Source organism: Tenrec ecaudatus, chromosome 1 (genome assembly GCF_050624435.1).
Source record: "Tenrec ecaudatus isolate mTenEca1 chromosome 1, mTenEca1.hap1, whole genome shotgun sequence".
In the NCBI taxonomy this organism is placed as follows: Eukaryota; Metazoa; Chordata; class Mammalia; order Afrosoricida; family Tenrecidae; genus Tenrec; species Tenrec ecaudatus.
The window spans coordinates 288,604,293-288,631,187 of record NC_134530.1 but is presented as its reverse complement, the minus strand read 5'-3'; the positions used below and the strand labels follow the sequence as shown (position 1 = coordinate 288,631,187).

General features: G+C 47.0%; 1 pseudogene; it reads left to right on the top strand.

The window, feature by feature from the left end:
• The first annotated feature begins 243 nt into the window (after nt 1-243).
• LOC142440568 (bifunctional peptidase and (3S)-lysyl hydroxylase JMJD7-like) overlaps nt 244-26,895 on the top strand; it is a 178,503-nt pseudogene continuing 151,851 nt past the window's right edge.

Below are 26,895 nucleotides of genomic sequence, written 5' to 3'. Positions count from 1 at the left end.
AGCCTTCCCAGTCGCTACCATTCACAAGCACTTGCGCTCTGGCCAGGCAGCCTTTTGGACACGCATTCTTACCCCCTTGAGCAAAGCAGGGCGTTGGGGGCGAGGCCGCAGGGCTCCTCGGCGGCGCTGGGATTTAAAAGCACGTCAGTGAAGCCCACCACACAGGCTTCCCGCTCCTAACACACACTTCTGCGGGAAGAGACACCTGAGTGGCAGGCGGGCCGCGGCGTCCGCCTAGACGCGATGGCGCGAACGCCGCTCTCCGCTGAGGCGCCCTCACGAGGCGCCCGCCCGCGACCTCCGGCCGCGCCTCAGCAAGGCGTCCCGCGGGTCGCCGGGCGCGCGTGCTCCGAGCCGGCAGGAAGCGCGGCACGGGCGCCGGAGCCGCCGGCCGGGACCTGCAGGAGCTCGCCGCCCGCCAACGCGGGGCCCCGTAGCCGCCGCGACCCCCGCCCTCGGCCGCCCTCAGCCGCGCCGCATCCGGGTCCCGCGCCGCTCTCACCTGCCCGGCGCCCCGCGCAGCGCGCTCCGGATCCGATGCGCCGTCAGTAGCCCCAACCGCCGCGGCCGCCCCGCTCGGTCACCTCGCGCCCGCCCGGCGCGCCACTACGCCACCCGCCGCCCACGTTCAGGGCCCGCTCTGCCGCCGCCGCCCGGACCGACGGAGCACGCGCGCCCGCGCCTCCCAGCGAGCTGCACGGCCGGCCGGGGCCTCCAGCCGCCTTTCTGGAGCCTTTCCTGGCGGGTCCTGAGGGATCGCAGAGCCCCCAGACCCCTGCCTTCCGGAGCGGCCCGCAGCCGCCTCGCGGGGACCCGTCTGCCTCGGCGTTCCCTCGCAGCCCTTCGCCCCACTTGTGCCCCGCGGCGCCGCAGACCCCCGACCCCACTTCCTGAGCGTGGGAGCGCGGGGATGTTGCCCCGCAGAGTGGATGCCCTTGAAAGGCTGAAATTCCCACTTCCAAGTTCAAGAATATTATTCTGTGCGTTCATTTTTGTGATAACAGCTAACACTTTGCTGCAGTTTCATCGTTTAACCAATCCTTTTCGTATTCTGCTCTCCTGTTCGCTTTTCTCTCAACCAGGAAATGTCACGCCCCTCATTCTTGGATCACAGTTGAATTTTTTATTGATTATAAACCCTAATGTCGACTTACTGTAAAGCACCTGTACGAGGAGGCTTCAAAAATTCATGGGAAATTATCTTCTCTTTTCATTCCATTCTCCCACGATCTTTCCGAAGCTCATGCGTATTGTGATGCTAGTGTACAATTAGTAAAACCCCTCTGGCAAATAATTCAGTAGTCTGGGATATAATTTAGAACTATATGCTATGCAAAGCAAAGGTGGCAAAACAATCCAGTGGTAAAGGACTACTTTGGTTAATGAGTGGTTGAATTGGCTGAATTTACAAGAAATCAAAGGAAGGAGCATACTACATTCAAAAATAAACTCCAGGAGGATTAGAGCGATAAAATATTCAAAGCATTAAAAACTTAGAGGGATTTATTTTCAAGAGTAGCAATTTAGCTTTAGTGAGGTGGAAACTTTAAGCAAGACAGGAAGGTTCATGTCTTTAAAGGAAAGATAAAGCTATTTGACTATATACAGATATTTTTACCTTTTAGCATGGTATCACAATGACAAGAAAGGTGTTTTAAAAGAACAATTGGCTATGCAAAACGCATGGCAATCTAACATAAAGTTTCTATAAATTATTTTTCCAGACAAATTGCTCGGTTGTATGTGTTTTTAATACAGGCAATGCATACACATAGACAACTAACAGAAGAGAGGTTCATAAGCATGATTCATAAACATTGAAAAGATGCCCAATGTCATTGAAAGCCCTGGAAACATAAAGGGTTGAGATATAAATATTAAAGTCATAGAGAGCATGAGCAATAGAAGAGATATTACAATAATGCAGTCACACACATATCATGGTAGCATTGCTCACCTCAGCCCCGCTTGGTGGCTTGGTGGTCCACGTGGAGAGAGGGGGAAGGGAAGGAGGACAAGGGGAAATGGAAACGGGAGGGTAAAGACGTACATCACAGGAAGGACTTGCACTATGTTATACAGCAGTGAAAAGGGGTGGTCTAGGGGCATACCTGCAATAGGAAGAGGAGGGATTGGGGGTATACACGTGACAAAATGGGCGGATCCTACATTTAAAAATTTAGGATGGCAGCTTAACTTTGACCTGTGTTCTGGATCTCCATATGAATCATTATCAGTAGGGTGTGAACTCCACCTACTGGAACCAAGCTAATGGTTCCAAGTTTTAGAGAGAAGCAATCCATTGTCTCCAGCAGCAGGGAGCAGAGACTGCAGTCTGGCAGCATTGCCTTGAGGGACTTTGCAAGCATCTGACCCACACACATTATCCCTCTAGTAGGAATCAACCCAATTAACTTAAATTGGGGCTTTTTATCTCCAGACTATATATTTTTATTGGAGTAGAAAGCCTCATCTTTCTTCCCTGGAGCTGGCTGGTGGTTTAGAAGAGTGAAACTTTGTGTTTAACCGCTAAACCCATAACCTCCTATGGCACTAGAGCTCCATGACTCTGAACTAGCAACGTAAAATGCTTTGCCCTCAGGCAGAGTTTGTTTGCTTCCACCCACTTTCCTGGCCAGCCTTGTGAGGAGTAGTCTAGCCCTCAAGAACTTGCCTGAGTATGCCCTTGATGGGAACTGGGGTACTGAGGTTGCACGTTCATGCCCTGGCCAAGATGGTTGGAGGGCCCTGAACCAATCCTGTAAACTTTTCTAATCTGCAATAATGCATTTACTCCAATCACGGTCCCTCTCCCATTTCTGTAGTCACATTTCCAACTGTGATGGTCTGATCTGCTGGGAACGTGACTTTTAAAGGGGCTTCCTTTGTTTTCCATGTGACCTAGCTGTTGTGGATCCCTTAGTCCCCATTATGGCCTCATGCTTACGGTCTCCCTCAACCAGATGATTTGTTTTTTCTGGACTTTGTCCCATTCAAGATTTAACAAGGGGGGGGGTCTCTGTAAATTATATTTGACCTTCAAGTCTTCTCCCTGACCTAAAACAATGCACACACAAATATATACCAATTCGATCATTTCTACATTTACAATTTGCTAACATTCATTATATTTATGAAATTATGTAGCCATTCTCACTGTCCTTTTCCAATTACAAATTTCCATCATACACGTAAGTTCACTGCCCCTTAAACTTTTCACCTAACCTTCCAAGTTCCTGTGTCAATCTGATCACAGACAGATTATTCTTTAAAAGAACACAATGTCTAAAGCAGATCTTCTTTACTGATTCAGCTATTGGATGGCTTTTTTTTAATTGGATGGCTTTAAAAAGGCTTTCCAAAAATAAAATCTGCTGCTATCAAGTTAATGCTGACTCATAGTGAATACCGGCTATGGGCTTCTGAGACTGTAATGTTTACAGGAGTAGAAAGGCCCACCTTTCTCCTGCAGAGCGGCTGGTGGTTTCAAACTGCTGACCTTGTGGATCGCTGACCTTGTGGATCAGCCCAACATGTAACCACTACACCAATAGCGCTCCTCAATAGGATTTTAGGGGATGTTTTGGGTTTAAGGTTTTAGGATCTCCACTTTTTCTTTTTTCCCCCCTTCTTTTCACCCAATTGATATTTGATTCATACTATTTCATACCTTGGTTTTACACATAAGATAGCTCTTGTTCATAACAGTTCATACAGTGCTTCCACATTCTCCTCCTAGAGTATATGTGCAAAAATGTGGACATATCATAACACTTTTACAAAAGGCGCACACATGCATAACCAGTTCACAGATAGAAAAAGAGAACCTAACGACATTGCAGACTCCCACTTGAAACCCCTCCCAGTCACCGACTCTGTCCGCAACTTCTAACATCAGAAATCCATTTTTCCTAGTTTTGATCCTTAATTAAGTGAATTCATACAATGTGAGCTCTTTTTATGTCTGACTTCTTTTGCCATTTATTGGTCCTAAGCTCTTGGTGATATACCTATACAACTGTGTGTAGCAATACCTTGTTCATTTTCAGTTACTATGTATCATTGTGTCATTTTTTTCCATTCTCATTGTTTTATAGTATTTCATTACATCTATAGCTCCAAGGGAGCCCTAGTGCCAGAGAGCTTCTACGTTGGGCCTCTAACCTCAAAGTAGGCAGTTCCAAACCACCAGTCGTTCCATGGGAGAAAGGTAGGGTTTCTGTTCCGGTAAAGAGTCACAATCTCAGAAACTCACGGGTAGTTGTTCTACCCTGTTCTATAGGGTCACAATAAATCGACATGCACTTATGGCAGTGAGTGAAATTTTTGTACTCTGTTCTATATGGTATCATGTTTCCCTTTAGGAATAGTTGTTATTTATTTGGTCCCGATATGTTTGTTTCCAATGACTTGATAAGCAAAAAAATCATAAATTAAATCTCTAAAGACTGTTTAAAATACAAACTGTCCACTCTTACATCATTGTCAATTGCTCTTCCATGTGGATATTGAACTGCTAACACCAAGGTCAGTGGTTCAAGCTTACCAGCCCCTCCGATGGAGAAAAATGAGCCTGTTTGCTCATGTAAAGATTCACAGCCTTGGTGTCTCCATGTAGGCTCACTATGAGTCCTGAGCACCACCTGTCTGTGGAAGCCAGTCATCTTCTCTCCCCAGCCACTGCTGTCATTGCCCAGTGGGCACAGGAACAAAGGGGCCATGGTAGCAGGTATCAAGGTCGTCTCTTGGAATTACCATGTCCTGTGGTTAAAGTCCATGGTAAACTACAACAATACAATTCTGACAAGATTACTAATGGCACAGACTCTTCAGGAGTGACAGATTCGGTCACTGAGTCAGGCCAAGAACCAGGACCAGCTGCAGGACTTGTGAGGGCAAAGGGAATACAGAGTGGGTGGTGGAAGAAGGCAGCTCCAAAGAGCAGACCAGCCACATGATCAGTTACAGAGACGAGGACTACAGTTGTTATGAGGGCTTCCTCTTTGCATGTACACATCCAGTATTTGGGGTTCATTTATACAATATAAGATGAAAATGGGGTTGTGTGCTGTCAGTCGTACTCGTGTTAGTTGTGTCATGTTACATGCGAGTATGTCTTTGTTTGGAGATTCTGTTTGGTTTACAGAGAAGTGTGTAGGTGCCAAATAGACAAGAGGTTTCGTGTCAACTTGGCTGGGCCAGGGTTCTCAGTAGGATGTAATCTAATTGCATGGTGAGCAGCTATGCAGTTGTGGTCAGATGAGGGTGGAGGGCAATGGACAGGCAGTTTTCTCCTATTTCAGCAAACTCCTGGGAAGCCATGCCTTTTCCTCCTGGTATGAATCCTGCAGCTGTCTCCTTGACCTCTGGATCTTTGGACTTCAACCACTAGCCTGCCACCTTCCCTGCTCATCCTATCATCTCTTACGCCTGCCAAGTTCCCATCTTGTTGGAGCACATAGCTGTGGGAAAACAGCCTGAAGAGCAGGCTCCTGGGAGGGAACGTGGGGATTGGCAGGCAGAACGCCCAGGCCAAACTCGGTGAGCTGTTTAATTTCATCCAGGCTGATGCTCCTCCCTGAGATGTCACGGAGGACAAGCTGGAAGCAGTTTGTAAATGACCAAGCACCTCACACCATGAGCTTTCTCTGAGGGTCCGAGATGGTGGGACCGTGGACTCTGATGCTTGGGCTCTCAGTCTAACCTGCCCAACGTGACTCTGAGGGACATTCCACTCAACCTTTAAGGTTTCTTGCCCCTGACCCTCACCACCATAGCCCACTCTCCTGATTTCCAGTCTTAAGAAGTTGCCACAAAGAGCTACATGAGGCTGGGCCCATTTGAGCTTCTTCAAACATAATTCATTGTGGCACTCATGTTCAGTGTCCACCTTCCTACCCAGGGGTCCTGAGTGGCCTGAGGGCACAAGGTGGCGAGGGCTGATGAGCAGGCTGTCTGAGGCAGGGAATGTGTAGGGAGTCCTGGGGAAGAAGAGCAGAAGCTCAGTGATGTCAGTGCTCGGGGAGAGGAGCAGTATGGCATGGCAGGTGGGGGGTGGGATGGGGAGCAGGTGATGTGTTTAACAGAAGGGCATGGGGAGAGGAGCAGTGTGGCATGGGGAGGGCAGGTCATGTAGTTAACAGGAGTTCATGGGGAGAGGAGCAGTATGGCATGGGGCTGGGAATGGCAGGTCATGTAGTTAACAGAAGGGCATGGGGAGAGGAGCAGTATGGCATGGGGAGGGCAGGTCATGTGGCTAACAGAGGGCATGGGGAGGGGTAACTCAGTGGGATAAGGACAGCTGCCATCAAGGTGAGGGGTGGGGGTTCAGGAGGCTGTGGATGATGTCAGGGGTGAGGAGGGGCAGGGGTAACAGAGCCTGGGAAAGGGTGTGACCATGCACTGCAGATGTCCCTGCCCCAGCCAGGGCTACTGTCCAGGTTGTTTGCTCCTGGCCACAGCGGGGCCTTCTGTCTCCTACAGCCACCAGGGACAGGCCCTAACAGGGGTCCATTTTGTCAGCTGACATGTCTAGAAGCTATTATTCCTGTGCAGGAAAGAGCACCCAATGAAGCCCATTGGCAGCCACCCAAGGAGCAGTGGTCAGAACCCAAGACTGTGCTGCTTCCCTGGCTGCTTCAGCAGCCCCCAGATGAGCTTTCTGAGGGGACAGCCACTGACTCACTGGGCTGGAAGACGGACAGAGAGGTCTTCTTCAGGGAACACATATCGTTTGGGCCTTCTGTCCCGACAAACTCTGACCTTGACCCATCAAGCCAACCCAGTTCAGCTTCCTCTTGGGCAGCTTTCCCATCTGGAAACACTGTGAATTCCCGGCCAGAGGACACTTCCAACCTCCCAGCAAAGGCTTCTTTCCACGATTGTCTCACACACATGAGCTCTGAAGCTAGGGCCACTCTTTCCTTGACCCTGACATCCAAAAAGTTCCTGTAAATACACAGTCAAGAGAACAAGTGAGTTCTAACTGCCCCCCGAGTTCTTTGGGGATGTTGCAATCACTCAGGCAGAGCAGACCACCACAGTCCCCAGTCCTCTTGAGCAAACTAGCGCAGCTGTCCAACCCTGAGCAGCTCATCTCTCCAGGACCTGGGCCATTTACACTAGAAATTGAACCAGTTCCTCAGGGGCATCCCCTCTGCACAGGGAGTCCTTGGGGACTACTGCCTGGGTCCCAAGGAGCTCCTCCCCACGGCAGTCTCCCTCTGTTCAGTCAAAAAATTTCCAATGCTGCTCAGTTCAAATCTATCCACCATAGCTGAGGGAGTGAAACGGAACAGTCAATTTTAATTTCAGTGATTAACTAGAGAGAATAAGCTCCTCTGCCCCACAGATAGCAGGGCCGCATTAAGCACAGCTCTGATGTTAAACGGGTCACATGGAGTCCAGATGACAAGTGGCCCAAATTGATCATATTGTGGATCCAGGGGTTCTGTCAACTCACCCTGGTCACGTCCTTTGTCTAGGAAATGATGATGGATATAACGGCCATTTCTCTTAAGAATATGTTACTTTTTCTAGGAAGCTAGTATTGGACCCTTCCATCCTGGAACATAGGAGGACAAGGAAAAACAAAGATTCAAGGAAGCAATTAGCCTCAAGGAATAACAGTACCCTTGGACCACAGCCTCCTAGAACCTAAGAAGAGAATAATTAGGTGGACCCCAATACCAACTGCCAACCAAGATCATAATCAAAGGTCAAGGTTAAAATAGGTGGGAATATAGAATAAAAGTTAAAGACCAGACTTACTGGACCGAAAGACACTGGAGGAACCTGGAAGACTATTGCCCTGAGAGTACAACTTCTAACTTGAAACCAAAGGCACCTCTGTAAATCAACTTTCAACCAAATGCTACCTTGGACTATAAAACCCACCACAAACCCAGTGAAAATGTGGTCTGGGGACAATCCACACTACAAAACTGAAAGGGTAACATTTGCCCAAAACCCAAGAGGAGGAGACAGGGAAAGTGGACAAAAGAAAATAGGGAGCCCAGGGAGTAAACAGGCAGCTGCTACCTCACTGCAAGAAGTGTGACCAAGGTCACTCAACAACGGTGTGGGAACTGTTGATTGGAAAACAAACTTGCTGTGTAAACCTTCACATAAAACACAATTATAATACAAGAAAAATGTATCTATCAACTCTTTGTGGAAGGAGGATCAAAAGCTTGTTGTCTGTACCTGGATAAGAAAGCAGTTCATGTCCACCTCTTTCTACGACCATGACAACATTTCTCGTCTATTAAACAATATCACCCAAAGGGATCGTGAGTAGTTTGTGATTCCCATTTAGTTATATTTGTCATTCTCTATTTGGTGTCTTTGATAGTTCTATTTGTATTTCTCTTTCACTTTTATGAAAAACCTTTTTATTGGGGGCTTTTAAGGCTTTTACCACTATCCACATATCAATTGCATCAAGCATATTTGTACATGTTGCCATCATAAATTTCTAAACATCTACTTTCTATCGAGCCCTTCTCTTTTACTTTTATATCATAAACACCTGAGTTTCTGAGGTTGGTGAGGGAGTGTATTAGGTACATAATTACATGCCAAGTTGAAGCTATATAAACGTGTAGGGGTGGAATTGAGCCTGTCAATCAGGTTACAGCCTGATGGTGCTTCCTTGTGGGAGTGACCTTCTCAGGGGCATCTCCCTCCCTCTCTGCCTTCACCTTCCTGCTGGCTGACCCTGGTTGCTACCACTGCCCTGCAGATGCTTCCACCACCATTGGATCCATGGGACTTAGAATCCACAGGCCTATGATCTTGCATTCTGTATTATTGCATGTGACTTTATGAGTCTGAAGTGGGACTTATGGTCTAGTATCTGACTTTTGGACTTGAGTTGTACTGGACTGGGATGTGTCTTTGATATATAAGCACTTATTGATATAAAGCTCTTTCTTACACATATGAGTGTCTCTGGCTTTGTTTCTCTAGTCAACCTGGCCTAACACAGGAAGTATATGGAACTGGAGTTCCTGGGTGGCACAAAGAGTTGAGTGCTCAACCACCACTCATGAAAAGATTTACAGTTCAAATTAGAGCTTGGAACTGGTTCCAACTGGTTCGGTCATGGCAGACAAATCAAAGCAGAACATACACAAGTTTTAAAAATTGGGGCGAACCTAAACAGTAACTAAAATGGGTAGTTTAGAGGCTGAAGTCCTGTCATGAGAGTCCCTGGATAGACATAATGGGTCCTTCAAGGAGCATGGTGCAGTAGCTGGGTTAGTGACAGGACTGTGGAGACCGACATGGATTCAAAGCCCAATGTTTGGCCACCATCTTTGAGAGGGCCACCAGAGCTGTTTCTGAATGTTCAAGTTTGAACCTGCAAGAGATGTGGTTGCTATACAATGCATACGGTGCCTGTGGTAGTTATGTAATATGGTGTGAACTTGAGACTACTAAGAGTGAAGGGGTGGAATTTACCTTACAAATCAGGTTGCAGCTTGATGACCTCATTTGGAGGCGCTCCGGAGATAAATAGCCTGCTGGAGGAGGGACACAGACACTCTGCTTGGTATTCCTGATGGCAAGACACATGGAATTATGCGAGAGCCCTGGAGCTGGAGGAGCCATGTGGAGGCCCACACCAGCACTGAGATTCTTCCACTGCCACTGGATCCACAAGACTTTCCACCCCTTGGCCTGTGTTCTTCCTGCATTTGGCATCATTGCATGTGTTTGAAGACAGATGATTGATAGAAAGATTATCGATAACCTCACCAGGAAGGCCTCACAAGGCTCTGAGAGGAAAGACTCACATTCTCTGTGATAGGGCTATTTTGCCAAGTAGGCCAATCAGAACACGTGGGCAGAGTTTAATCATGTTGAAACTTGATCAGAGGGCAAAGAGAGAAATGGCTTTCCTAGGCCCCTTCCCTTTTCTCTTCCTGCCTGGTCATGGGACCAGCTTGAGCTATGCTTTACCCCAACCTGGACTGCACTACCCGTGGGCCAAGCCAACCCATGGATGGTATGGCTAGAGCTTGAGGCTTCTTTGAGACCTGCTTTGCCAGGCTGCTGCTGTGTACATTGCTTGAGCTTCAGGCTGGTGGATCCTGTGGCAGTATAGGGGCTTTCCTAAGCTCCCGTGCTACTGACAATTGCTGACTGACCCTGCTGTCTGCTGCCTTCAGGCAGACTTGGCCTGTCTTACCTGAGGGAAGATTCCAATGTCTGCTTCATTGACCTTGGACTGGCATCCCAGTTCAGCTGAAGGATTTCCAGTATGTTAACGGTTGCGTGAAAGTGAGTTCAACTAAGTCTTCTACACTGCTCGGTTAATGTTATGTTCACTCTCAATGTATAAACCCATCCTTTTATATATAATCATAACTTTTGGCTCACTCCCTGCAAGACATTCTAGAGGAAAAGCCAAATGGACTTACCATGATGTAGCCAGAGCCCTGGCAGCTGGAGAAAACATGTGGACACCCCTGCCAGCACTGAGATGCTTACACCACCACTGGATCCACAAGACTGCCCACCCACTGGCCTGTGATTTTCCTGCATTCAGCATCATTGCATGTGTTTAGTGAGTCTAAAGAGGACTTTATAGATTGTTATTAGACATATGGGCTAATTACGTACTTAACGACTTGATCTGGACTGGGCTGGAATGTTTTCTCAATATGGAATTGCCCTTAATTATAAAGCTCTTTCCTATTTAAAAAAAACCCAAAACAAATGCAAATGTCCTGGTTTTGTTTCTCTAGTGAACCCTGCCTAACACACTGTTCAAGCTCTCATAAGCCATAAATCAAATATGGAGCAAAACAGTCAAGCAACTGAATGATCAGCAAGAGAAAATTTCTACTGGTTCAGGCCAGTAGATGTTGTCTATCAGGGTCTTCCAAGGAGATCAGATCATTCATCGGTTATGGAAGGTTACTGGGAGCTTTCTTCAGGAAGGGAACCCTGCACAGCAGCGGACTCACACATCTACACACAGGGCAGTAAACTTGCTGGGAGGAGGCAGGCATTAACCACTTTACTCAAGAAAAAGCAACCATTTTATTCACTGAAGAATAATTATTTTTCCTGTGGTTTTAGGGAGGCTGGTACCAAACATGGGATATGGAATCATCCTTTGTCTAAAGCATCCCCTTAGGTGGAGAGTCTGCTGGTTCTGTGCCATCAGCAAGGGTTTAAAGTTTTTCTGGAACCCAATCTGTGAGCACCTAAGAAGCATACAGGTACCTGAGTACACACCCAACTCATGAAGTGCTAGCCAAGGATGCAAAGAGACTCTGCTCTGACAATGACCCCAGTGGGTGCTGCTGACTGGGAGGCTGGTAGTTCCAAGGCACCTGTTTCTCTGTAGGTAAAGGGTACGGCTGCCTGCTTCTGTAAAGATCTGGTCTGTGAAACCCTACATTGGCACTCTGAATCAGGCTGAAGGGACCACAGACTTGCTGAACAGCAAACCAGTCGCTTTGGAAGCAGGACTGCCAGAATGCTCCTCAGAAGCAAGGATGGTAAATCTTTGTCTCACAGTCGGACATGACATCACCAGATGAGTGCCTGGAAAAGACATCCTGTTCGGTAAAGCAGAGGGCCAGTGAAAAACAGGAAGACCCTCAAGCACATGGACGGACACACTGAAGGCCACAATGGGCTCAAACCCAGTAACAGTGAAGACGGTGCGGCGCAGGCCGTGTTTCGCAATGTTGAACATTGAAAGTCGACAGGGGTCAAACACACTCAACAGCACCTGACAACTGGGATGGGGTGACTGGATGGCGGTGTGGATGGCTGGATGGAAAACTGTGCATGCACATAGTGGTGAGACGGAAATGAAGAGGAGAGTTCAGATCATGAATGCTTCCATAAATTTTCATTTAATGCTAGCGAACATTTTTATCATAAACTCAATGAACTACAACCGGAAGTGGAAACCCCTTATCCTACTCTACCTGGGCCATCACCAAAGGGTTTGCCTCTAGGTTTCTCAGAGGAGAAGCAATCAAAACACACAAATGTTGAGCGTTGACAACCACAAAGAGAACTGGGGGAGTTTTGGCCTTGCACCACCGTGCAGGTGGGAAGGTGGATGGCAGTGCAGTGTGAACTGATCAGATCTTGTCCAAAGAGTGAACTCTTGTCTGTCCCTGCCTGAGTGAAACTAAATTGCCTTTACCTTGTGACCTCAGGAACAGTCTCAAATACCAAACTAGTCCAAGATCAAACTATTCTAAAACAGCCGTGTGCAGGAACATCACTACGTTTCTCAAGGAGTCTGGGAGTTGCATCTTCTATGGATCAGAAGCTGCAGCTTGTCTTGAACATCCAGACGAGGCACATGTGCTCCCCATGAAGTGCCAGCCACCTCCCCAAGAGAAGCTCAGTCCAGACTGCTAATGGAGAATTCACAGAGCATCTGCACCCCTCAGACGGCATCACTGGAGGCTTGGCCAGCAGGCCGCTGCACCTGTAACCAAGCACAGCACCTTCCTCTGCCTCCAGGTGTCCTCAGAGTCCTGACTTTCCAGCCCAGAGTATGTCCTGGCCCACCAGACTCCACCAGCTTCCTGAGCCCAGTGGCTCCCACACAGTGCACTCCCTCCTCTCCTCAAAACCCCTCCTCCACTTCCACCTGCAAGCCCTCACCACCACCAAGTACTAAGTCCCTCTGCACCTCAGGGGCGCTATGCACAGGCAGGAGTAGTGTCTCTCCTCTGGGCCAGGCACTGGGACTTCAGGAGAGGTAACACAGGGCCTGGGGGAGGCCTCACCTGGCCGGTTAGAAGGGGTGGGCTCAGCTCCACAGCAGATGTGACTCCGGGGAAGAAGGACACAGCCTTGGCCAACTCTGGTCTGAAAAACAAACAGGCAGGATGTCAGGACAGGCTGTCTCAAGTGTCCAGGGAGGCTTGGGAGTAGCGTCCATGCACTCAGTGAGATGGCAAAGAGTGGGTTTGGAGATTAGTTTTATTATAAACTGAAGTTTACATAATTTTATTATTTCCATATGCTTCATCCAAGTTTTCTTTTAGCAATGAAAATTTAAATAGTGGAGGGAAGGTAGGGTGTAAAGGGGGAACCGTATACAGGCATCTACATATAACCTCATCCCTGGAAGACCGACAACAGAAAAGTGGGTGAAGGGAGACGTTGGAAAGTGTAAGATAAGACAAAATAATAATTTATAAATTATCAAGGGTTCATGAGGGAGGGGGGAATGGGGAGGGTGGGGGGAAATGAGGAACTGATGCCAGGGGTTTAAGTGGCAAGCAAATGTTTTGAGAATGATGAGGGCAACGAATGTACAAATGTGCTTTACACAATTGATCTGTATGGATTGTAATGATTTGTATGAGCCCCCAATGAAATGATTTTTAAATTTTTAAATAGATCATTACTTTTTGATTTTCAAATAGAAATAAGAATGCTTAAGAAAAACTTCACTAAAACTGATGATCTTGAGTCAGAGAGAACTGAGAAAAACCGCTACACTGTGCTGTCTTGGTGGTCTCACTGTCTGGACACGAGGACCACTGCCCAGGGATGACCCCCAGTACTGAAAGCGTGACACTGACTGACCAATGCACAAACCCCACTTCAACGTTCTCCACACTCTCTCCCCAGTGACTCAATGTCCCTCCTGTCTGCATTCAGGAAGGCGGTTAGAAGAATCCCTCTGTGTCCTGTGCTAGTCTGCTCCCAATAAAACGCTCTCTTCTCACCAAAGCCTGCACTGGAGCAGACTTTTGGGCTTGACGTCAGCAGCAGGCAGAGACCCAACTTCTGTGGCAACACATGTGGGGGTTCATCCAAGCCCCCCTTCCCACCTGTGACACATGGACCATGCAGCTGGAGTGGGCCAATGCCAGTCCCAGCCCCGGGGAGTTTGTTACTGTTCCAAGACCTGGACAGGCATTTCCAAGGAAGAAAAAGAGAAAGAAAAGGCACAGGGCTGTCACACACTGGGGGTCGTGTGTGTGTGTGTGTGTGTGTGTGTGTGTGTGTGTGCACACCACAAGGGGGGACTGTCACACACCACCCAGCTGTCTGTCACACACCACACAGGGAGTTGCCACACATCACCCGAGCTCCAAAATGTCAAGACACCTCAGGTCCTGGGCAACCACTGGGCTGATGCGCTGGCTACTGCCTGCCTCTGCCTGAAGCTCGCTGCTCAAGTAGCAGCAGAGACCCTCCAGCTCAAAGCCTCAACTCTGGACCCCAACTGAAAATTAGATTTGTCTGAACTTGAATACACCCCTGAAGACCTAGAGAGCTGACAAGCAGACACTCAACGGGACACTGTCTGCGTACCCCACAAGGCAGACCACCTGCAGTCTGCATGGAGGACTTGTGGTCCCCACACACTGAAGACAAATCCCATCTGGCTCTCGGTCCCTGCACCCAGTATAGAAGGGATGCGCTGCCTCCCCTGGATCAGGTCCAGGAACAACTGGGCGGTGCCCTGCTGGATTTGCCAGTCAGCATCCCTATAATAGAAAAGGCCACCGAAGTGTTGAAGGCAACGCTGATGGCCCTCATCCCACCTCTGAGCAGCCTCTGAGCAGAGGCGCAGCTGGGGTGAGCACATTCCTCACACAAGTGCCCTGGGGCATCTGCCAAGCTTTAGGGGCTCAAGCAATTTCACCACACTGTGAAAAAGCCTCTGGCAGAGCTGTGTCTACAAAGGGAGTAACCGGGGACCAAGAACTTCCCTCTCCTGTGTAGAAACCAGAGCCACGTTAGGGAGTGATTTCACCAGGGACCGAGAACTTCCTCTCCATTAAAGTGATTTCACCAGGGACTGGGTACTTCCCTCTCCTGTGCAGAAACCCAGAGCTGCCAGAGAAGTTGGCTCAAGCCCCTATGAGATAGTATTTTTACAAATGTTGCCACTGGGTCAAGTCTGACCCAAATGACACTGTGTCAGACAGAGCAGAAGTGTCCCAATTAGGGTTTTAAGACTGAACATATTTATGGCAGCAGACTGCCACATCTCTCTCCCGGGGAGCAGCTGGTGGGTTTGAACCTCTGACCAGCAGAGAAGTGCATTCTGCAGGCAGGGCCCCTCAGGAAATGCCATGAGGAAGGTGCACATCAAACCCACCCTCCATCAACAGGAAAACCTTTTCCAGGTTGCCTGCAACCCCCTGAAGCCCTTTCAAAACCAAAGTCTGAAATGCAGAACCAGGATGCTGCTGCTCAGAGCCCCACAACCTGTGTGGAGACAGGAAAACACCAGGAAGAGGCTGCTGGGAACCTGGGCAGCCTCATGGGCAAGTGAGCCCAAGCTCTACTCAGACACAGGCCAGGGATGGTGCCCACATAAGCCTGGGTATTTGTGGGTGCCTTTCCTGTTTACCAGAAAGCCAAACTCTTTGTAGAAGCAACCTGGGATGAACGCTGTTAACTTTCAGAAATGTCGAATCTGTGTGCTTTGAGGGGTGAAGAGAAGGCTGGACCTCCTCCTACTGGGCCTTTGTTGCCTTTACTTTCCAGGGTCCATGGTGGAAAGGGTATCCCAGACTGTGGGGTTGTACGGGGCCACCTTTGCGGAAGGATGAACTCCCACCGTGGGTTTCTACAGGACTATCTTTGAGGAAGAAGGAACTCTGAACATTGGGTTCTATGGCACCAGCTTTGGGGGAGGATGGACAGCGATCTTTGGGGAAGAATAAACTCTGAGCATGGGGTTTTTTGGGACACTCTTTGAGGAAGGATGAACTCTGACCTTGGGATTCTGTGAGACTACCTTTGGGGAAGGGTGAACTCCAGAGGTGGTAATGCAGGCTGTGTCACCTGTAGCTCCACGTGTCCACCACTGGTACCTGGACCTTCCTCCAGACACATAGTCTCGGCGCTACGACGGGGCATGTCAGTGAATCCTGGGGAAATAAGGGTTCACAGATTACACAGGGAAGAAGCAGGGAATATGAGGCAGCGGCTCCACATTGAGGCTGGCCACGCTGAGCCAGGCTCACTTCCTGCAGAAGCCTCTGAATCAACACAGTAGCAACACCTATGTTCGAGCAACCAAACAACAGGCTAACTGGCCTCCCTGAACCTCCTGACCCAGACCACCTGATCAGGCTGGTTTCTGAGGGCACATCTGCTTTCTCCCATTCTCTCTCCCCTGGGGACCTCTCCAGTGCAGGACATAAGGCTTAAGTGCCAATCAGACCACCTCTGTCTCAGCACAGTGTTATACTTCTCCCTCTGAGACGGAGATGATCAAAAGGCCATGAACCAAACCAGCAAAGGGGGGCAACAGAAACAGGACAAACAGGTGCGAGACGACTACAGGCCTGCAGCGTTGGGAAGCCAACGGAGCCCACTAGATGATGGTGCGGGGCACAAGGCAAGGTGTCAGGCACCAGGAGCCCTGAGAAAGGTGAGCATGAAGGAAAAGCAGGGGGTACTCGTCAAATCACCTCCACACAGCGGAAGGAAACCATGCCAAGTCCTGTGCCTTCCTCACACCTGTGGCTGTGTCTCAGCCCACTGCAGCGGCCAATATGTCACTCAGTCCATTTTGTTGATGGACCCTTCTTTTTGGATGACCCTCTTCTTTACTGGGCATAACGTCCTTCATCAGAGACTGGCCCCTTCTGATGCAACATTCAAAGTATGTAAGACGGAATACCACCATTCCCTCTTCCAAGGAGCTTTCTGGATATTCTTTTTCCTCTTGTTCAAACTTCGGAGAGTCCATGCAGTTGGTATGACATGCCAATACCACAATCCAGATAAATTAATTCTTCATTTTTCTTCTGTTATCATGTAAATCAATAGAAAATTCCATTAATTGAGTCAGGTGCACATCAGTCCTCAAAATAACATCTTTGATTTTAAAGAGGTATTTGGCAGCAGGTTTGCCCATGCAATCCATCATCTGCTTTCTTTACTTCTGCTTCCATGAGAGGGAACTGTGGATACCAGCAAGCTGAAATCCTTCAGGTTCACATTTTCTCTGTTAATCGTGTTGCTGCCGAAAGGTGTCCAGTTATGAAGATTTTTTGAGATGCAACCCATCCTGAGTAAAGGCTGCAGCTTTATCTTCTTCAGTCAGCGCTCCATGTCCTTGTGACTTTCCACATGGAGCCACGGCTGTGGCACCTGCATGCTGCAGGTTATTGATGAATCACCCTCTAATCCCGACGCTGCGTTCTCCTTCACAGAGTCCCTTTTCTCAGATGATCTGTTCATGTACAGAGTGAATATGTGCAGGGACACCGCCTTAGCGAGCACCTCCCCTGACTGTAAGCCATGTGACTGTAAACTGTGTGATTGGCTGACTGCCTCTTGGTCTATGGGGAGTATCCAGATGAACACAACTGTATGTTCTGGCATTCCCATTCTTGGCAATGTTATCCATAGGCTATTATGACCCACAAAGATAAATGCCTTTGTATAGTCAATAAAAAAAACAGGTAGACATCTTTCTCGTGTTCTTGCCTACAGCCAAGATCCATCTGATATCATTAATGATATCCCTTGTTTGGTACCCTTTGACAAATCCAATTTGAAGGTCAGGCAGTTCCCTTTCAGTATGACTACAACTGTTGTTTTTTTTTTTGTATTACAGCCAGCACACTTTTATTTGCATGGGCTATTAATAATGTTCTTCAATGAAACCCAGTATTGATGGACCTACAGGGACAGAAAGTAGAATTAGGGGTCCATGGGGACAGGGATACAGTAGTGGTCATGGGTAAAAAAGATGTCAAGGAGTCAGTGTAGAAAGATTATTTGGGAACTGTCTGTGGTAGCAATTCTACAATTCTACTCTCAATGATTGATATGTGGAATGATATGAAATACACATCTGCACTAAATCCCAATTAGTAAAAAAATAAATAAACTAGAATAATGTTTTTCAATAATTTGAACATTCTACAAGAATACCCTTCTTGGAGTGGACATATATATGTACAGCTCTATTCCAGTGGATGGCCAAATGGGTAGGTAGTTTTTTTCCAAATTTCTTGGCACAGACCAGTCAGTCCTTCCTTCTCGTTGTGCACACTCAGAAACCGACAGAGGCGGTTGGTTGGTTGATTGTTTGGTCCTAACCCTCCTCTGCTTCCTGCCCATACATAGGTCCGGTCAAGAGGTGGTGATAGGTGGTGATAACTGGGCACCAAACTTGTCTGTCTTTTCCTGCTCCTGCAGGGATCATTTCATCATAATATCCACCAAAGTGCAGTGTATGGCACTTGGCTGTCGGATAGAGCATCCGGAAGCGGGACAACGGAGGGTGTCAAAGAGAAAAGACTATCAGAAAGCAGAGGTCAGGCAAGCATCCTCTCTCCGCCTTCATGATTTGTTTCTCTAGTATTCCACTCCCTAGGTACCATATTGTGTAAGGCCAGGTTGACTAGAGAAACAAATCCAGTGACATTCATATAGGTGTAAGAAAAAGCTTTCTATCAAGAAGGAATTGTGAATCAGGAAAACATCCCAACCCAGTCCAACTGAAGTCCATAAGTCTGATACTAGCCCATAAGTTCTTCTCCAGACTCATGAAGCCACATGCACTGTTGCTGAAGGCAGGAATGTCGCAGGTTGGTGGGTGCAAAGTCTTGTGCATCGAATGGCCGTGTGCACATCTCCAGAGGTCTTGCAGCCATCAGGGTCAGGCAACAGGAAGCTGAAGCCAGAGAGAGAGAGGAAGAGGTTCCCAGAACTCTCCGTAGTAGGAGGCCACGCACAAGGAGATACCATTAGGAATAATTGGAAGGCTACACTCAACTCTGTACTTTGATAAATCTTCAACATGACATGAGATTATGTGCATTTGTATTCGTACAGGGAAGTAAGATAGTAATAAGAAGATGTAGACATATAAAGAAGACAGAGTAAGTTTAAAAAAACAGCCATGAAGTTATTAGTTTCTAGGCTTTGCTAAGTTAATTTCCCATGTAATGTTCAGAAAAATATGAATAATAATATTGCTAACTAATCTATAGAATTATTTTATAGAGTGGCATGAACATACTGATAATGAAATTAATGTTAATACATTGGCGTGGTCACGTGCACTGGTTGGCTTGGTCACGCGCGCACGTGGGCGTGGTCACGTGCGCTGGTGGGCGGGACACGTGTGCAGGCGGGCGTGGTCACATGCGGGGGCCAGCCTGGTCACGTGCGCAGGTGGGCTAGGTCACGTGCGCAAGTGCCCGCAGTCACGTGCGCAGTCTGGCGTGGTCACGTGCGCAGGTGGGCATGGTCACTAGCGCTGGTTGGCGGGTCACGTGCGCAGGTGGGCGTGGTCACGTGCTTGGGTGAGCCTGGTCACGTGGAGTGGTGCAGGTGGTAATGTACGCGGGTGAGTTTGGTCACGTGCTTGGGTGGTCACGTGCACGGGTGAGCCCAGTCACGTGTGCAGGTGCGCGTGGTCACGTGGGGAGGTTGACATGGTCACGTGAGCGGGTGGGCATAGTCACGTGCGCAAGTACCCATAGTCACGTGCACAGTTTGGGGTGGTCACGTGCACAGGCGCCCCTGGCAACGCGCGCAGGTGGGCGTGGTCACGTGCGCTGGTTGGCGGGACACGTGTGCAGGTGGGCGTGGTCACATGCGCGGGCCAGCCTGGTCACGTGCACGGGTGGGCGTGGTCACATGCGCAGGTGACCGCAGTCACGTGCTCAGTCTGGCGTGGTCACGTGCGAAGGTGGGCGTGGTCGCACGCGCTGGTTGGCGGGTCACGTGCACAGGTGGGCGTGGTCAAGTTCGCTGGTGAGCCTGGTCACGTGGAGTGGTGCTAGTAGTCACGTTCACGGGGGAATTTGGTCTCCTGCTTGGGCAGTCACGTGCGCGGGTGAGCCCGGTCACGTGCGCAAGGTCACGGGAGCGGTTTGGTCACGTGCACAGGTGGGCGTGGTCATGTGCGCTGGTTGGCGGGTGACGTGTGCAGGCTGGCGTGGTCACATGCGCAGGCCAGCCTGGTCACGTGTGCGGGTGGGCGTGGTCACGTGCGCAAGAGCCCACAGTCACCTGCGCAGTCTGGCGTGGTCACGTGGGCTGGTGGGCGTGGTCACGTGCACTCTTTGTCGGGTCATGTGCGCAGGTGAGCGTGGTCACGTGAGCAGGCGGGCTTGGTCACGCCCCCTTTCCCCTAAACCCTTAATAGTTTATAAATAATTATTTTATCTTACCTTACACTGCCCGGCGTCTCCCCTAACCCACCTTCCCTTTGCCCATCTCCCAGAGAGGAGGTTCCCCATACATCCCCAATACCGTGTCTCTCTTTCTACACCCCCTTGCCTCCCGGTGTCGCCACTCCCACCGCTGGTCCTGAGGGGTTCATCCGTCGTAGGGAGTGACCAAGGCCAAGGTAACTGAGAGGAATTACTGAACCCAGAATTAAGGCTGAACATGATATAGGTTGTAACTCTTAATAGAAGCAGAAAGCCTCATTTTTCTTTCATGAAGGGTTGGTGAGTTTGAACTGCTGACTCTTGCTTCACAGTGCAATAAGCTAAATCAGCTAATGAAAATTTTATGCTTCATAATGATCTGATCTGCAATTACTTGTTGGAATAGAAAAAAAGAAATAGGATAAAGCTGGAACAGGATGAATTGTGGTTAAAAGAACCAAAACAAACAAATAAATAAATAAATAAATGAATAAATAAATCCGTCCTACAAACTCACAGCCCTCAAGTTGATTCAGACTCATAGTGATCTTGTAGAACAGAGCAGGACTTCCCTCTTTTTCCCAGACTGTAAATCTTCAGAGGGACAGAGGTCTCTCTCCATCTTTCCCACTGGGATTGAGTGGTGGATACAAACTGCTGACTGTGGGGTTTGCAGCTCCAATCAGAAAGTATCGTCTAAAAGTTTTAGCCTACTGGGAAATATTTTAACGTAAAATAAATAAATAAAATTGATAAACAGATAAAAGCAAAAATTACAAATAAAACAATTCTGGGCCTAAGCAATTTAATCAAAGTGAGCAGCAATTTGAAATATATATATATATATATATATATGGAAAAGACCTTCAGATATTATTCATTAAGGTATGCCGTATGGGAATTTTAACTGAAAATAATTCCATAAGTTACTCTCTACGAACAGTAATGAGTAAGATCTTCTCTGAGAATATACCTTAAGTTATTATGCAATCAAATGACTTGAAGGAAAATGAAAAGTATGACACCTACGAAATAATTCTCAGAGAATTCTAAGATGGATAAATCCAAAAATCAGAGCGAGAGCCCTCATAAAATTTTTGTTGCATATATATAAATATATTTTATTGATGGGTCATATTACACCTCTCATTTGTATGATAGTATAATTACTTTATCATAAATTGCATAGAATTCCCCTTGCCTAGAGTAGCACATGTCATTTTCAAATATTCCCTTCCTGGGTCAAGTAATCTTAAAAAATTCACAAAGAGCCTTGTAAAGAATGATTTTGGATAGACACGTGGAGAGTGCACAGCTTAAACTTTTTTTTCACTACACAGAGAAAGCAAGGTAGGGATATTGTTTTACGAATGTTTCCTTGAAAGAAGTATATCTCTTTGAGCCTGAAATACATTACATTTATATATTTTGGGAATAATATATAAGGCTAAGCAGAATAAATAGGAAAAGTTAAGGAGCTCTACCAAAAAAAAAGATGAAAGTGAGCGTGTTAGGCCAGGTTGACTAGAGAAACAAACCCAGTAACACTCATGTAGGTATAAGAAAGAGCTTTCTATTGAGAAGCATTATATATCAGGAAAACATCCCAGTCAAGGCAAACTCAAGTTCCTAAGGCCTACACTAGTCCATCAGTTCCTCTTTAGGCTCACAAAGCCACATGAAACAATGCCGAATGCAGGAATAGCACAGGCCAGTGGGTGCAAAGTCGTGTGGATCTGATGGCTGTGTACACATCACCGGAGCTCTTGCAGCCATCAGTGTCAGGCAGCAAGAATGAAGGCAGAGAGATAGGAAGAGGCTGCCAGGGCCTTCCTGATGAGAAGGCCATGCCCACAAGGAGGTACCACCATGCTGTGACCCGACTGACAAGCTAGACTCCACTCCTGTCCTTTTAGAAATCTTCAAGTTGACACGAACTTATGTCACTAGCACAGACCACCCCTTATGAACTTAACGCCTTTCCACAACTCTTTGACCATATATAATTTTAAAACAAAACAATCACAAAATCATAGTTGTATCTGACAGTATCAAACTAAAATGCACACTAGTCAAAATGTGCCAGCCTCATTTAAATACTATAAGTAAACAAAACAATTTAAATACTATAAGTAGACCATTAAAATTCTATAAGTAAACAAAACAAAAATATTCTGTGCCTAACATTGCAATTATGGGAACACCTCCATCATCGTTCTATAATCCTATCAACATTTCCCCCAGCCATCCATGTTGGTAAGCCACCTTCTTCATGTCTTTGTCTTCCACATTCCGCGTGTCCAATGTCTCCACTGCCCCTTCTATCAACCCAGTACTCCGAGGATACAAGCATTTTCGTTGATGTGAAGAATCTCATTCTAGTTGGCACCTGCGTGTCTGCATCCATCGTTAAAGTCAAACCAGGACAGGCCATCCATCAAGTCAGCAGGAAGATGCCCACCAATTCACAAGCTCAAAAATCTTTCCTTCATTTGGTCAACTCATTGTGGGCCACCTCACTTGGCCTCACTCAGGTGCCCATGGTCTGTCTTGACTTTTGACCAAGAGCCCCTGTCACAAATACTCACCCACCTTCGCCCCCTGGTGCTAAGTCATGTCATAGGCTCAGCTTTCCACAGCTCTTTAAACTTGAGACCAGGCAATCTGCTCGTGTTTGCAACTCTACTCCCTGTGAACGAGGTCCACAGGTGTCAGTGGCCAGATGCTCTATTCAGTCGTAGGGGCTGAATTTCTTTCTATTCCTATTTCCCAGAGTGTTTTCTATAACAGAAATGCCTATTGCATATTTTCAAATGCTCTTTCGTTATTTATTGTTATTATCATGAGTTCTTACATTGTCTTTTTCTTTGGTGTATTACATTAATTATTTTTCAAATGTTGAGCCAACATTTTTTGTCCCTGATCTGAATCCCACCAGACGATGGTGGAGTTTTTTCCATTAAAAAAAAAAGCTCTTGGATTTTATTTGCCAACACTTTACGGAGAAGTTTAGAGTCTATGTTGATGAGGGATATTGGTATATAGTTTTCTGTATTTGTGGGGTCTTTGCCTAGTTTCCGGATCAGTGTTACCCTCCATTCATAGAATGTCTTTCAGAGTTTGCTTCCCTTTTCTATATTCGGGAATAGTCTGTGTCGATTTGGTGATAACTCTTCCCTGAATAATTCATAGAATTCCCCCTTGAAGCCATCTGGTCCTGGGCTTTTCTTAGTTGGAACTTTCTTCATAACCTATTGTATTTAATATATTTTTATTGATCTGTTATTTTTCATATTTTCTGCATCGATTTGGGTGTATTGTGTATCTCAAGATATCAATCCATTTCTTCGACATCTTCAAAACTACTGGAGTAATCCACATTGAAGCCGAAAATCCGTGATTATCATCAACAAGTGTTTCAGATCCTCCTTACTTTCAGCAAGTCAGTTTTGTCATCTGCATATGTAGGGTTACCTTGGTCTTGGTCTCTCCCTACGACGGATGAACCCCTCAGGAACAGCGGTGAGAGTGGCGACACCTGGAGGCATGGGGGTGTAGAAAGAGAGAACCGATCTGGGGATCTATGGGGAACCTCCTCTCTGGGAGATGGGCAAAGGGAAAGTGGGTGAGGGGAGACTCCGGGCAGTGTAAGATAAGATAAAATAGTTATTTATGAACTATTAAGGGTTCAGGGTAAAGGAGGGTCGACCACGCCCACCCGCGCACATGACCACGCCCAACCGTGCGAGGCCACGCCCACCAGCGACTGGGACCACTCACACCTCCTCACGTGACCACGTGCTCTTCTGCACGTGAACGCGCCCACCTGCGCACTTTACCATGCTCACCTGTGCACCTACCCACAGACACCTGCCACCGTGACCACACCCTCCTGCGTATGTGGCCACATTCACAAGCGCACGTTACCACACCAACCCCCGCACGTGACCACGCTCACCTGGATCCAAGGGACATTACCAGAGAGCCTGCAGGCGGATGTCGCAAAAGAACAGGCTATTCACAGCAGAGAAGATCCAGGGAGAGAGTCCGAGGCAACTGGACTCTGCCCCTGCTGCGAGAGAGGTAGTCACTGGGCAGAGGGTGGTCATTCAAAGTTTAGCAATTGAGGCCATTTACCTGGAAGTAACGCCAAGCCAAGAAATGGGCAGCGGGGTGTGCTCCCAAGCCTCTTTGAACCGGAGCGCAGGTAATAGAGGAAGGAGCTTGATACAGACCCCACCCAGCAGAACATGGGAGGCAAGGTGTCTGCCGGCCAGAGCAAAGATCTTAAAGAGAAACGGCAGGCATCCCCCAATCTCACAGCAGGAGACCAGACCAAGCCAAACTTGCAGAACCCCAGACCCTGTTCTGGTTGCTATAACCTTGATTAACCAAGAGAAGGCTCAGGAGCCCTCACAGCAGTTTGCTGATGCTAAAGAACAGGAGCCTCTTATTGAAAGAGTAATACAGTTTTTATTAGGAAGTTTTAACCTGAGTACTCAAGAAATTCAAATTGATACTGGAGTCGAACAGAGTTGTGAAGTAAAGCCAAAAGCTGTAATTATATCAGAAATTATTAAGAGCAGTAATTGGGGTTTGCTACCTAAGAGAACTCTAGGATGTCGATTAGGAAAGTCTAATGTAAATCCTCAAGGTGTTCTGACTGTTGCTGGAATTATTGAACAAGATTATGAAAAAGTTAAGGCAGTGATGAATTCTGATATATCATGGTTTATAAAAGAAGATCGCTTAAGCCAATTTTGGCTTCCTTGCTTTCCTAGAGTAAAATTGTATGTCTATCAGGAAAGAGTACTTGAGAAGTCTGACCACCCTTTAAATCAAGGGGTCTTTTGGAATGCCGTTGTGGGGCAACGACAATGCTTACTCCCCCCCGCCCCCCACGGAATTAATTTTTGAAGGGAAAATGGTTTTAAACTTTGGATACAGGGTCATTCCTTTAGGGCATTCAGGAGGGCCTAAGACTCTCCCATGAACTTCCTCTAAATCCAGCATGGAAGGAATGAGTGAAGTTAACCAAGAGAAATGATTGCAAGATTGTAAAATCATACAGTGTAAGAAGCCTGAAGGGCAAAGCGGCTTAATTGAGCCTATAACCTTTTTGGTAAACTGGAGAGAGAATAAAATGTCTGGTTGGTAAATTACTTAAAGAACAGCTGAACAAAATTTCTTAAGAATTTTTTCAGTCTTTCAAAGTATGGTAAGAAGTTCTCTCAATTTAGCTCTCTTAATTCTCTGAGAGCCGAAAGCCAAGATTCACTTAACAATGGAGGCTATCTAACAAGTAGTTTCACTGGTTCAAGACCTAGCCAGGTAACTGAGACTGCTAGCAATATTTTAATATTTACATTGTTAAAACAGAAGGGGGAAAAGAGGAATCTCGTGTGTGACAAATTTCATTCAGTGATTTTAACCAAATTTTTTTCTCCTTACTAAAAGTGCGTGACAAAATGAGGGCAGAGAAACACGTTTTTGATTCTACAGAGAAAATTAATCCTAAGAAATCCGAAGACGATGGAAACCGTGTTTGGGATCCAGGTCCATTTACCTGGAGAAGAGGCTATGCAATTATGTTTTTACAGAAGAAAGCTGTGGGCCTCTCCTTAGAAGGACGCAACCATGTTTGGAGAAAGATGGACAGGGAAGAGATGGAGAAGCCACCCACTATTCATCATAATTCCTTTTTCAGGTTAATGGCTCCCCAGAGAGAGGGGCTATTTGTTTATATTTTTCACAGGCAAAGGAGATAGATAGGTGGATTTCTCTTCAGCCAGCAAGGCCCAGAAAAAGGAGAGAAGCTGATATGTGACGCGACCCTGTCCTGTTATGGAAGTTATCCAAAATGTCAAGGAGACCTGGCAGATTCCTGAGAATGGCGATTGCTGACTGCTGAGATATTTCTTCCATGGCTGACGCTGTCTAAAGGACACCCTGGGACACTATCAAAACTGGACATTATTTGGCTATCATCATGGGTTCACGGTGAGATCTCATCTTTATTTTAATCTACATCTCTCAGATGATTAGTGATCACTATTAGCATTTTTACATGTGTTTGTGAGCCACGTGAGTGTCATCTTTGGTGTACTATGTCTTTTGCCCACTTTTGAATTGGATTTTCCCCTTTATTCAGGTGTCACACAATGGTATAGATTTTAGTAATCCGGGCCTTGTTTGTTGTATCTTTGCTCAAGATTATTTCCCAGTACATTTGGCCATCATTTTACTCTTTTGGTAAAGTTTTAATGTGTGCAATTTATTTTCAGTAGGTCTTGGTTATCTATTTTGTCTCCCACTTTGTGCGCTTTCCTTTATATTATATTTGGTAGTCTGTGTATGCTCTGCAATAGAACTGTGAAGGTTTTCCCAGTGTTCTCATTGATGATCCTTATAGCTCTGGGGTTTGAACTCATGTCCTTAATCCATCTGGAGTTCATTTGTGTGCCTTGGATTAGGGAGGGGTCCTCTGGTACATGGAGATGGAGATCCAATTTCTCCAGTCCCATTTGTTGAAGAAGCTGTCACGTAACAATTTCATGGATTTGGTCCTTTGTCAAAGTTCACTTGCCTGTATTTGGATGGGTTTATTTCTGTGGGTATTTTTTTCCCTGGTGCATTAATCTATGCATCTATGATTACATCATTACAAGCCTGTTTTGACTAATGTGGTTGTCATAGGTGTTGAGGTAGGTAGCGTAAGACTTTCTGTGTTGTTCTGTCTAAGGAGTTCTTTGCT